At 47.0% G+C, this 11179-nt stretch overlaps 1 protein-coding gene across 1 annotated transcript in view; it reads left to right on the top strand.

Annotated features, from left to right (window-relative positions):
* The first annotated feature begins 1527 nt into the window (after positions 1–1527).
* Positions 1528–11179, top strand: part of PIK3CB (phosphatidylinositol-4,5-bisphosphate 3-kinase catalytic subunit beta) — a 90574-nt gene continuing 80922 nt past the window's right edge. The window contains exons 1-2 of the mRNA XM_074546799.1: positions 1528–1612; positions 4314–4387. The gene's annotated coding sequence lies outside the window, so the exon portion shown is untranslated. The remainder of the gene's footprint in view (positions 1613–4313; positions 4388–11179) is intronic.

Here is an 11179-nt window from a genome sequence, read left to right as displayed (position 1 = left end):
TTTGTGGCCAGCACAGCTGTAGGAGAGCATCTGGAGCTGCTACTATTCATTGCAAGTTACTGCCCATACCATGCACTAAAAGAATGTCAGGGTTCAAAAATGTAATGTTGCCATGCTTTTAGCATACATTCCAAGTTTGCAGGTTTGAAAATTCTTGTTAAACCTTTCTGGCAAGTACTGAAATTTACAAGAGATCATTAACTCAAGTTCCTCTGCTGCTGAACACCATGCTTGCTGCTTATGGCAGACAATAAAACAGGAATGCAATCAGCTTGCCCTGTGGGATGTTCCAGCTCTCGTACTCGGGCATTTTTTGGATTCAGGCTTTTCTTAGAGACCACGCTTGCCTTTGGTTCAGCAGTGGAGGCCACTCCTCCTATAGGGTCTGCTTGCTGTCCTCCTTTTAGCTTTTATCAGCCCCATGTGTGCTGGCAGATGCCCTGGCCCTCCCCCCAGACTCGAGCTGCAGAGCTCTGTGCTTCACCCCCTGACACATGGCCAGGTGTGATGACTGAGTTTGCACATCTGTCACCTCTGCACCTGAATTTACAGGTTTTGATTTGTCAGAATGTCACCTCCCAAGCAGTGGCCTGAACCTGGGGAAGGCTGGCACAAGGTGCTGCTGAAGGGAGGAGGAGGGTGAAGGCCTTTTTCAGCTGGAGGTCAGGCAGACACCTGTGTGGGCAGCTGGTTTCTGTATGGAGCTGGGTAGGGCAGGGCAGAGCATCCCCGGTGATGCAGGGTGTGCCTGTGGGATGCCCGTGTCGGCCTGCAGGGCTCCCACAGCAGTTTCTGTGGCAGGTGTGGTGTTTGTGAGGAAGACAGGCCCCGTGGGTGGCTGCCTGGCTGCAGGCCATGCTGGGAGCTGCCTCAGGAGGAGGAGGAGAGGGGTGGAAGGAAGCTGTGCCCTCGGCTGGCTGTGGCAGAGTCGGGCCCTGCATCCTCCACATCCCCCACGTTACCCGCTGCTTTCCCTCCGAAGGAACCGAGGCTGGCGTGAAAGAAACCAGCAGATTTTATTGCAGCAATCACCTTTCCCCAGCGAAGGAGATAAAGGAACAGCTGGGTAACATTTGGCATGACTCAGTATTTCGCTACCAAGTGCAAAGTCACGGCTGAAAAGATTATGCTTGTAAACTGAAGGGGCTGGCTGCTCCTCTGCCCAGGCCAAAGGCACAGCGTGGTTCAGGGGCACTGCCAGGCTGTGTGTGGCAGTGCCAGTGGTGGTGGCAGTGGCAGTAGTGGTGGTGGCAGTGCTGCCAGGGGCCGGTGGACAGTGGTGCCCCGGGATATGCCCGTGCCCGGGGTGAGGAGAAGCTGTGCGGGCAGCAGCGGCAGGGGAGCGGGCCGTGCGAGCCGCCCTGCCCCGGGCCGGCCATGCCGAGCCGAGCCCCGCGGGGTCGCTGAGGGCGGCTCGGGGCCGGGCCGTGCGGGGTGGCTGAGGGTGTCGCGGGGTCGGGCCGTGCCGAGCCCCGCGGGGTGGCTGAGGGCGGCTCGGGGCCGGGCCGAGGCACGGCGGGAGGAAGAGGCGGCGGCCCCGGGGCGGGGCGGGCCGTACCGGCGGTGCCGGGGACGCGCTGTCGGTGCGAGGCTGCGGGAGGCACACGGCTCGGTAGGAGCGCGGCTCGCGTTATTGCTTTGCTGCTTTTGTGCCCTCCCCCGACCCCTGGCCAGGAGCGGGAGCGCTCCCCGGGCCCGCAGCCCCAGCCGCTCCTGCCCGCTGCCGGGGCCGGACTCGGGCGCGTCCCCTCCCTGTCGCTGCTGGCGCTTCCCATGCTGTGACAATTTCCCCAGTCCCAGGTGAATCCCCACTCCCTCGGGTGCTTCTGGCGTCTCTTTCCCTTTCCGGGGTGAGATGAGGAGTTAGGATTGAGTGAGATCAGATGCTACTGCATCAAAAAGAAACCAAGGAAAAAAAAAAAAGTAGAAGAAAGAAGAAAAAACGAAATCGAACCCACCAAGGAGATGTAACTACAGTGGCTAATTTACCAGAAAGCAAAGGGAACAGGGCCTCCCGCTGGGAAACTTTGAAACCTCAGCGAGCTCTGGCAGCTGCAGGGAGCGGGGAAGTGTGGCTGGCAGCGTGTGTGAGGCTCGCACCTCCTGCCCAAGAGCATGTGTCACACCTGTTCATGGCAAGATTTCACCAATTAAACAACATTTCATCTTTTTTCCCTGAAATGTTTTCCACGTGTGCTGTCCTAAAGAGTAACCTCAAAATTTTTTTAATGATGTAAAACGTTGATGTTGTCTGTCTTCCTCAGCAAGGTGCTTTCCTTAGCTGTGATTCATCACCCTGTTTTTCTGTTCCAATTAAGCCGCTCACTTAGAGCGCTGAGACAATCAGCGGCTCATCCTGTGAGCTGGGCTCAGCATTATCGGTGACTTTGTCCTTCGGAGTGGGTTCTTGGTAGACCGGAGGTGTTTTCAGTTTCAGCCTTTTGTATTTTACTGGCAGTTGTGACACGAGGGAGGTCAGTGAGCTGGTAAAGCTCGAGCAGACTGGGAGGGGTCTGATAAGAGTGGAGCCTTGATTGCACATGCTTGTGTGCTCTTGGGTTGCTTCTCGGAGCCCTCACATCCCCTCAGAGCTCAGGCAGCTGCCAAGACACAGGGATTTGCTGTTAGGGCTGTGCATTGCCCTCGGAGCAGAGTCTGTGTTAAAGGCTTGCATGCAGAGTTCCTGTAAGTTTTTGTACGTTAAACACGAGGGTCAGTGGGTTAATCTTTGACGTTGTCAGAGCATTCCCTGGGAGCTCCGTCCCTCTGGGCAGTGAGTGGCCAGATACTGAGCTGAGATGCTTGAGGAGGGACAGAATCCCCTTGCAATTCTGGCAGTGGTGGGTATGGCTGCTGTTGCTGGAGCCTCCAGTGTTCTGCCCACTCCACTTTTATAAGTTGCACTTCAGGAGGGCCCAGAAATGGTGAGGAACAGACATGATCACCAAACACATTATTTTTCAGAAAAATTTAAAGCGAAGCGCGTTGCTTTTGTCAAAATTTGCAGTAGGCTTTCTAAAATTGCGAATAGTTTTTGATGGACAGCTTTGACTCAGGTGCAGCCTGGCTTCCCTGGCCAGGCTGAATCTCCCCAGTGGTGTCATCACCTCCCCTCTGAGTGATCTCACACCTCGTGGGAGGTGTGCTCTGGCAACTGAACCGCAGCTCCGGTGAGGCACCACTTCAAAAACAAGGTTTTGTGGAAAACAAAAACGCACTAGGTCTTGGTGTTTTTAGACGTTAAATACTAGACAGAGTGAGGGCCTTTAATGGGAAGCTTCCCCCCCCCCCCCCCCAAGGACAAGCACACAATTTTCAATAGAAAAACATCATGAAGGGAGTTTTTTGACTAGCCCTAAGCAGCAGTTCCTAAGATCCAGTATTAATGGAGGGATGAGGAATGAAGGCAGTCACTCTTGTCCATTTCTTGTCTGGACAGCATCCATGCCACGTTGTCCTGATGGAGTGGATGGATGTGTAAATCTTCCTGCTTTGCCCCAAAAGCCTGCATGGTGCAGGTGCATACTGCAGTCCTTTCATGCCTCAGTGGATTTGGTGCTGGTTGCACAACAGTTGCCCAGTTCCTAGGCTAACAGATTTATTTCTCACACTTTTGAGGCCTGTATCAAAGCATTTTGGCTGGTTGCAGGGATGCTGTGTGCTGCACCAAGTGCTGTTTCCAAAGAAAAATGCCACGAGTGGGTTCTAAACTTGATAACCATGGGTGTCCTGTTCTACATAGTGGATTTTATTTCTTCCTTATGTAGTGGTTGTCTAACTTGGCAATGAATTTTAGCCAAATATTTCTGGCTTGTCCTTCAGGAGTCACATTAGAGTCTGTCAAGCAATGTGGCTGGGAACCTTCCTGTGCAGCATCTGGGTATGAGCAGTGCTGGAAACAGGATCCTGGCAGAAACGAACCATTGTGGTTTCTCTAATGAGATCAGTTTGCCACCTGCATCTCTCTGGGCCGTGTGACTATTTTAGAGATTTTGTAAACGTATAAACAACCTTCCTCCCTTCCATCTTTTGCTTTATTCTCCATTTCCTCCTCTTCCTCCCCATCCTCTCTCACGGTGCCGTGTCCTCGCAGACGTTCCTTGTTGCTGCTTTGAGGTGAGCATTGTTTCCCAGCTGGGAAAGAGCTTGCACGTGGGACAAAGAGCCCTGAGGATTTCACAGCAGCCCCTGAGCAGCGCAGTCAGCCAGGCTTTGGCAGCACCTGCTCCTCATCTCTGGCTCCTGAGCGTTGCTGTGGCTCAGCAGAGCTCAGCTCTGGAGCCCTGAGTGTAACATCAGATCTGCTTCTCCAGGTTGTGAGCGCAGTGGGCTTCATTGAAGAGCTGTGAGCAGTGAGGCTGAAATTCTGTGATCCAGGAACTCACAGGTAATGCTGGACTGGTGGATTTCTTATTAACTTTTCTTATTAACTTTTCTTATTAACTTTTCTTATTAACTTTTCTTATTAAATTTTCATGGAAGTTGCTCAGATATAAGGAATTTATGTTGAAGGCCTAAATATTTGGCATTATGCTTTGTATTTATTGTCAACAGTCAAAACAACATTGGCACTGAAACTTCTGTGGGAAGGTTGTGAGCTATTAATTATTTTCAGTCTACCTGGCATAACATGAAGGATTATTAACATAACCAGTCTTACAGGTGATGATAAATTCAACAAGCATTACTTCTACTTTTTAAAGAGGTTGGTTTTCATTCTCATTAATCTTTCACATAGATGTCTTATTCTAGCTGACACAAATTCCTTTTAGAGCTGACCTAAACCTTGTAATTTGCCAGGAAGTTGAGATATTTATTTTAAATAATTTCCTCTCTTATTATAGCAACCAGGGTTTTCCTTTTATCTTGTAGAAAGCAAAACATCATGACATTATCTCACTTCTGCAGTTACCTAACGTTAAATTCTGTGTTTTACCAATCCATCTTAAGGGGAAGAACACGTCTGGTAAATCTTTGTCTTCTTCTTCAATTAAGCACTATAGTTTTCAGTAGTTCCTATACATTTTCCTTCAATATTGAGTGTAGCAGGCTGAAGCACAGAGGCCAGCCTGGGCATGGCTGTGGGCACATTTTGGAGCAGCTCCAGTGCAGGTCACTCCCAGCTCTGAGTGGCACTGCCAGTGCACATGGGGCACTGAATTGTGAGCAGCTGAGCTGCTGTGCCTGCTCTGGAGAATGTGTGTGACTTTCTTTCATTTCAACATGAAATGAAAGCCCAGCTGAGTGACCTTGCTCGTTTTTCTGCCTCTTCTGCATGTGTTCAGGCATTTCCAAGCATGGCCTGCTTTGCTGTGCAGTACAAAACCATATGGACTCCAGCAGTGTCCTGTGGGCTCTGTCAAAATGGGGCAATGAAATACAAACTCATAAAGAAGTGACAATGCAAATACCTGTTTTATTGACTGAAATGCATGTGTGAGAAAAGTTAGCCTTCTAATAGTCTAAATAGAGAAAATTTGTGTGTGTGTAGGAAAGAAAAAAAAGTCATGCTCTCCTAGTGTGATTTTTATTGATAGCAAGTATATTTATCTTTTCCCCCAGTGAGCAAGTGTTGAGGATGCACTTGTAGTTCAAGTAAATTAATCTGGTTTTGCTTGTTGCCCACTTGGTCTGGCACATCAGAGAGTGAGGGTCACTTCCTCAGGCTGTTTTACACTGAGCGCCCTGCTCTTCTGGTGAAAACACACCTTGCAGCACCCCACCCTGACAGCTCTTGCTGGACTTCCCCTAGTCTAAACAAAGCTTGGGTGCTACTGTTTGTGTTAGTTGTTTTTGTTTGAGACACGATGTTTTTTTAGTTTCTCTGAAACCTGCCCTGTGTGTTGTGATACAGGTGGTTCTGTGGTGCTTGATGGCATCCAGGCACAGCATCACAGCATGCCCTGGGATGGAAGGGACCTTACAGAACCCTAGAGATCACCTAGTTCTGACTCCCCAGATATGGGCAGGGACAATTCCACTGGAGCAGGTTGTTCAAAAAATAAAAAATAAAATAAACTGTCATGAAAAATACTGTTTATGCTAAGCTGAACTTAAGCACAGCCCTGGTGCTCAGAGCAGAGTGCAGGGCATCCCATACAAGCACCTGTGTTATCTTCACCTGTCTCTGAGTCTTTTAGCTTCAATTAGACAGACAGGAATATGTGGCATTACTTATCTCCCTCTTTTCTACATGCCTCCACAGTTATAATGCTGTAAGTATCAAAAAGAAATGGCTGTTTCTTGTCTTGACTTTTAACTCAAGTAACATTTCAATGGCAAAGAAATGTCTGTGCTGGCATTCATCTTTTGTGATGTGGTCCAGTGAGTAACAGTGTAAACTGCATTTAAACATAGCAATTACAGAGAACAAAGGGATGGCTGAGGGAAGCTGGACTTGTCCATGCACATTGCAGGGCTCTTTCAGAAGGCAGCAGGGTCCTCTTGATTTTGATTTCTGAAACACAGATTTGGATGAGTTTCCTTTGCCCTAATGCTCAGCTCTCAGTGAGGGCTGCTTCCTCAGAAGGGCTCAAACCATCCTTGACCGTGTAGGGAATTTTCTTAGGAATGACCTAGAGACTTCTTAAATTCCCCTCTCAGTTTTTTCACTTGTATTCTTCTTTCCAGCTTTTCAGCTGCTTGTTTTACTTGCTCTGTTTTTGGTGGGAAATCCCATTTTTCATTCCCCAGCTGCACAGCCAATGTGTTACCAGCCAGTTCCACCTGTGCTGGCAAGGGATTTCCTGTTTTAGAAGATTAATTAGGGTTGAGAAATTCTGAGTTCCTCTACAAGAAACGATTTTCCTTTCCTGTGTAGAAGGGAGATTGCAGTCTTCTGAGGCTGTAAACTTGTTTAGACCCACTGATGTAGCAATTGGTACCAGTTAGAGATACTGGCTGGTACCAGTTCTGTTCTGTGACGTCAGTGTAAATCAAAGCAGCTGCTGTTGCTCTCTTTACCTGTTTCAGAGTGGTTGTTCTTGCAGGAAGAGTTTTTTGTCCAGCCAGAAGTTTGTCTCTTGCTCTCTTTTCTCTCTGAGTCAAAAGGCACTGTCTGTATTGTACTATATCTCCAGAAATGATCGTCCTTTTTGACTTCAAAACCTTAATCCTGGAAGCAGAAGTGGTTTCTAGCATCCCTTCCCAGTTTGGATGGCCCTAAGGATTCATGTGCAAACAGTTTTCACTTGTTTTCTGCCTTTTTTTTCCTCTTTTTTTCCCCCTTTTTTCTTTCCCCTTGTTGAGGTGGTCAAATGGCCAACACTTCTGCCTCACCCACTTAGCTTATCCTGGTCTAGTTCCAAAGCCAGAGGGTGAGGAAATGGCCTTTTTCCTGGGGAATTTTGCTTTGCCAGGTTTTTTTATTGTCACATACCACATTAAATTGCTTGTTTCTTACCTTGCTGTGAAGTGTATTTGAACATCCCTTGTTAAGGAGAGTGGAGTCTGGATTCATACTCACTTTGGGAGAGGCAAGGTGGGACATTGACAGCTGGCAATTCCCAGATTTCCAGAGATGTTGGGGTGTTCTCCTCTGAATGCAGCACAAGTGAGCGCAGAGTCACGGAGCAGGATGTGCACAGAGGGGTGACAAGGGACAAGAGGAAGAAGAGGAATAAAGGGGGACAGTGTGTTGTCCAAAATGAATGGGAGAGCATGGGGAAACAGGAAGGAGTTCATGAGGGCCGTTGAGGTTTCTGATCTTGTTTCTAATTTAGGCACAAGCTATAAAAACCTATGTATTCATATATTCCTCATATGACTCGCTTTGAAAGCCAGTAAGATTCTCCATGAATAAAACTCTTTGTTCCTCTCTCTGACCTGTCACACTTAATCTTTTCAAACAGTTACAATTTAGCAGCAACTGTAAGAAGATATTTGAGCTGGTCTCCTGATTCCAACAGAGCAGTCAGAGGTTAATGAGAGCTGCAGAAATAAACAATTTGGGCTGCATGTGCCACGGATGCAGAACCTACTGGAGAGGGCAGGACAGCAGAACGAGGGGTTGGCCCAACACAGATGTGACACTGTTGCCTTGAGACTACTGGATTTGAGACTAAGAAAGAAAGAAAGAAATTCTTAATAAACACTTGGGAAATATTATTCAAGAGATTTAATTTTTCTCCCCCTTCTGTTTTACGTCAAGGTGCAGTTTTGGCCACAAACCACACTTCTGTGGGTTTTTTCCACTGTGTACTTCATCTCATGCAGTTTTAAGGAATTAGACTAAAATATGTCAGCTTAGTTGGAAAACATTTTTTTTAAAATTTGATGTAACAAAAATAATTTGATCATGATTTCAAAATTCTTGCTGACAAAAACTGGAAAAATAATTTGACAAATGACAGGCCTCTGCTAAATACCTTTACAAAGGTCACACTCAGCCAGTTTGGAGAAAAAATGTGGAAAGAAATCAAGTAGCTATTTTCAAATTAAGATAGTTATTTAATAAAATAGAAATTTAGGTAGTTCTTTAATTAATTTACCTTTAATATCATTAACTGGACATCAGATAGGAAAAAAAAGGCAAAAAGATGACTTGGAAACCTTGGAAAATCGTATTTAACTAGATAGACCATAAACAGATGGGATGAATTGGAAAAGGGCAAAATGTACAGAAGCTGACATATGCTGGGGGCAGACTGGCTTGGAAAGAAGGTTGGGCTCAGCAGGATTTCTGTGTGGGTAAGGTTACAGGTGGGGGTGTGTGGGAGCAGACCCAGAGTGCCAAGCACAGTGTGATTTTCTGGGCAATTAAAAGGCAGGGTGCTAATTAAGACACTCAGTGTCTGTCAGGAAACCTGCATGAGGCCAGCACAGTCACTGGGAGCTGGCAATAAACCTGCCATGCACCGTTGGTTTCTCTGCGTCGGGATTGAAGGCACTCCAGACAGGAGTTCATGTTGGGACTCAGGTGTTTATTATTCCTTGTCAGTAAAACAGTCTCACAACCATGAGTTCAGCAGCTTTTCATTAGAAGGCACAAAATGGCCAACAATCTCTTGGTACAAGGTCTTTTAAGACTAAACTATCTAATTAAGGACTGACACCTGGATTATTTTCCCTTTTAACCCAATAACTGGTCTCTAGAAACCCACAATGCAGACTTTTCTGCCCAATTACAAAACATCACCCAGACCCATGAGGAAGAAGGAAGAAGAAGGTGAAGAACAATCTGCCTCCACCTTACAACCTCCATCTTGCTTCATATTTATTTCTATATTCTAAGACCCCAAACTTTAAGTTTTCCACCCTGTGATACTACACACTTCTAACCAGCTCCACATCCACAATCCCAGTGCTATCAATCCATTTTGGAAACCTTCACAGCCTCAGGTCAATGCAGTGATCTCTTGTGGGTCTGTGCCTTTCAGCACTGAAAATTTAAAATTCTCAGCACCCAGGATTCTAACAATACATGAACCTGCCAGGCAGTGATGCCAATGCAATGGGGCCGTGCAATGATGCCATGCAGTGGTTCCATGCAGTGGTTCCATGCAGTGGTGTCATGCAATGATGCCAATGCAGTGGTGCCATGCAATGATACATGCAGTGATGCCAATGCAGTGGTGCCATGCAATGATGCCAATGCAGTGATGCCATGCGATGATACCAATGCAGTGGTGCCATGCAATGATGCCAATGCAATGATGCCACACAGTGATGCCAATGCACTGATGCCATGCAGTGATACCAATGCAGCGATGTCACACAATGATACCAATGCAGTGATATCACGCAATGATGCCAGTGCAGTGATGCCAGTGCAATGATGCCACACAGTGATGCCAATGCAGTGGTGCCATGCAATGATGCCATGCAGTGATGCCACATAGTGATGCCATGCAGTGATGCCAATGCAATGATGCCACACAGTGATGCCAATGCAGTGATGCCATGCAGTGATGCCATGCAATGATGCCATGCAGTGATGCCACATAGTGATGCCATGCAGTGTTGGCAATGCAGTGGTGCCATGCAGTGATGCCACACAGTAATGCCATACAGTGTCCATTGTAGCCCTGGCCTGCAGCAGCCCCTGGCATGTGTGGGTGCCAGCCCTGGTGAAGGCAGAGCCCGTCCCTGGTGTGCAGGGCATGTTTGCCATGGAGTGACGCTCCAGTGTCGCCTGGAGCAGCAGCAGCAGCCCCAAGGGCAGGCACAGAGCCTGTTTTGGGTAAGGCCAGGGAGCAGCAGTGGTGCTCAGCTGGGCTTTCTGCAGGCAGTGCCATGGGCAGGTGTGTTTGAGAGGTAAGAGTGAGTCAGTCAGCCCAGAAGGATTTATTTAAAAAGTCCTTGCCCCAAACAAGGTGTGCAGCATGGGACAGGGGCTTGTTCTCTTCAGCTAGCTGTAGGAGCCCTGCCAGGTACATCAGAGCAGGGTGTGTGAGCCCAGTGTTGAGAGTGCTGCAAGGGACAGCCCTGCAGAGCTGTCACTGGCTGCAGGCAGGAACACAAAGCTGCTTTTGTTGAGTTCCCTGCATTATCATTCTAATTCAGCGTTCACACAGTGCAACAGCCCCACTTCTACCAGATACTCATTAGGGTCTGTTCACATTTTTTCATCTTTTGAAGGAGGTTATCACCTGATCTTTAGCAACTTGAAATAATCAGTTTTTTAATAGAGTGCATATGGCCAAGCCACTGTGGAACTGCATGACTGTTCCCCCAGCTGTTGTTGTGGGGGAAGAAGAGAAAACAGCAAAACAAAACCATGCTGTTTTTCAAGGCATATTTTATGGAAAATTTAGCTGAGCATCATCAGTTCTTAGGTTTGAAAATTATTAAGCCACAAAGTGTAATGGCATGTTCTTTGATAGAAAACCTGACATGCTGTAACAGGACTTTGTTTTTCATATCTGAGTGTATTTCTTTTTAACATATATCTGTGATAATGGCAGTTTGAGATGTGACTAAGATTAAAAGAGGTGAAGTATGCATCTCTCTAATACTTTATTGAGACTTTTTCTCTGAGGAATATTTAGCAATTAAAGATGTTAAATAAACATCTTTAAGTTAAATTATCAAAGGAAAAGACTAATGTTTAACAATAGTGTTTTAAGAGGTTATTTTGGATTTATTACATGAAGGAATTAGCAAAGGATGTTTTGGAAGTTTACAGGTGCTATTTCATGAATTGAGACTGCTTTCACCGGGATGTAGAGATTTATTTTCC

The sequence above is a fragment of the Zonotrichia albicollis genome, chromosome 9, assembly GCF_047830755.1.
Source record: "Zonotrichia albicollis isolate bZonAlb1 chromosome 9, bZonAlb1.hap1, whole genome shotgun sequence".
NCBI classification, from domain to species: domain Eukaryota; kingdom Metazoa; phylum Chordata; class Aves; order Passeriformes; family Passerellidae; genus Zonotrichia; species Zonotrichia albicollis.
This window is presented reverse-complemented; position numbering and strand designations above follow the sequence as displayed.